Raw genomic sequence first — 2,500 nt, 5'->3', positions numbered from 1 at the left:
ATCCTCGGCCAGCCAAAAACGCTCCAATTAATGGCCGGGTGAGATGACCCGGAGGCCCGCGACGCGTCATTCAAATCACTGCCCTATCGGCTACAACTGCTGATGGGTGGGATTAGAGGCCTGCCATGGTGGTGAGGGGCGGCGAGGACCGTGAAAGCTAGAGTTTTTCAGAGGCTGCCGGGAAAAAGGCCCCTCGGGTGGCGGGGTGCGAGGACCAGGCGCGTCATTCAATTCTCTTCCCTATCAACTTGGCTCCCGTTGGCGGGATTGGAGGCCTACTGTTTGTTACAGGGCTAAAATCGTCAGGGGAAGAGCTGACGAAACAATGCTGGTTTGGATGCAGGGGGTAGTGTTGGAATCGGCAGCGCGGACAAAATCGGCAAAGTCGACAAAAAAGACTGTTGGTCTGGACATCGGGGCAGCGGCAGCCATGCCGACAGGGGGGGAAATCGGCAGCGCAGATTTGTGCAGCTGCAGGTTCGTCGGGGAAATCGGCAGCGCAGATTTTTCGATGAACATGGGCTGGAAGATGGACTGTCCAGGCCAGGCAGGGAAATTCGTCAAGGGGACACGCTGACGAAACAGCGCTGGTTCAGGCACGGCGGGCAGTGTTGGAATCGGCAGCGCCGACGAAATCGGCAAAGTCGGCAGAATCGGCAGCGGGTGCTGGCGATGAGTCTGGACGATTTATAGTCCAGGGCTTGATGGAAAAGATTGTTGGTCCAGACAATGGGGCAGTGGCAGCGCGGATTTGTGCAGCTGCAGGTTCGTCGGGGAAAATCGGCAGCGCAGATTTTTCGACGAACAGGGGCTGGGCGCTGGACTGGCCGGGCCAGGCAGGAAAATTCGTCAGGGGGCCACGCTGACGAAAACAGGGGCTGCGGAGTGGAAAATCGGCAGCGCAGATTTTTCGACGAACAGGGGCTGGACCGGCCGGGCCAGGCAGGAAAATTCGTCAGGGGGGCACGCTGACGAAAAGAGGGGCTGCCGCGTGGAAAATCGGCAGCGCAGATTTTTCGACGAACAGGGGCTGGACTGGCCGGGCCAGGCAGGAAAATTCGTCAGGGGGGCACGCTGACGAAAAGAGGGGCTGCCGCGTGGAAAATCGGCAGCGCAGATTTTTCGACGAACAGGGGCTGGACGCTGGACTGGGCCAGGCAGGAAAATTCGTCAGGGGGCACGCTGACGAAAAGAGGGGCTGCCGCGTGGAAAATCGGCAGCGCAGATTTTTCGACGAACATTCGTCAGGGGGGCACGCTGACGAAAAGAGGGGCTGCCGCGTGGAAAATCGGCAGCGCAGATTTTTCGACGAACATTCGTCAGGGGGGCACGCTGAGGAAAACAGGGGCTGCCGCGTGGAAAATCGGCAGCGCAGATTTTTCGACGAACAGGGGCTGGATGCTGGACCGGCCGGGCCAGGCAGGAAAATTCGTCAGGGGGGCACGCTGACGAAAAGAGGGGCTGCCGCGTGGAAAATCGGCAGCGCAGATTTTTCGACGAACAGGGGCTGGACGCTGGACTGGGCCAGGCAGGAAAATTCGTCAGGGGGCACGCTGACGAAAAGAGGGGCTGCCGCGTGGAAAATCGGCAGCGCAGATTTTTCGACGAACATTCGTCAGGGGGGCACGCTGACGAAAAGAGGGGCTGCCGCGTGGAAAATCGGCAGCGCAGATTTTTCGACGAACATTCGTCAGGGGGGCACGCTGACGAAAAGAGGGGCTGCCGCGTGGAAAATCGGCAGCGCAGATTTTTCGACGAACAGGGGCTGGACGCTGGACTGGGCCAGGCAGGAAAATTCGTCAGGGGGCACGCTGACGAAAAGAGGGGCTGCCGCGTGGAAAATCGGCAGCGCAGATTTTTCGACGAACATTCGTCAGGGGGGCACGCTGACGAAAAGAGGGGCTGCCGCGTGGAAAATCGGCAGCGCAGATTTTTCGACGAACATTCGTCAGGGGGGCACGCTGAGGAAAACAGGGGCTGCCGCGTGGAAAATCGGCAGCGCAGATTTTTCGACGAACAGGGGCTGGATGCTGGACCGGCCGGGCCAGGCAGGAAAATTCGTCAGGGGGGCACGCTGACGAAAAGAGGGGCTGCCGCGTGGAAAATCGGCAGCGCAGATTTTTCGACGAACAGGGGCTGGACTGGCCGGGCCAGGCAGGAAAATTCGTCAGGGGGGCACGCTGACGAAAAGAGGGGCTGCCGCGTGGAAAATCGGCAGCGCAGATTTTTCGACGAACAGGGGCTGGACGCTGGACTGGGCCAGGCAGGAAAATTCGTCAGGGGGGCACGCTGACGAAAACAGGGGCTGCCGCGTGGAATGGCAGCCTACACGCAGATGCGAATTCGGCAGCGCACGATGGCTTGAGCAGGTCATGGGTTCGACTTGGCGCGATCTGAAACCTGGACGAGGGACTGTCGACGCTGGACGAGCCAGCGCGGTGGCCTGTCGTGCCCCGTTCAGGGGGGGCCTGCCGCGGAGACAGCCCTCGCGGGCTCGACA

Source organism: Populus nigra, chromosome 2 (assembly GCF_951802175.1).
Source record: "Populus nigra chromosome 2, ddPopNigr1.1, whole genome shotgun sequence".
NCBI lineage: Eukaryota > Viridiplantae > Streptophyta > Magnoliopsida > Malpighiales > Salicaceae > Populus > Populus nigra.
Note: the sequence above shows the minus strand (reverse complement) of the source record.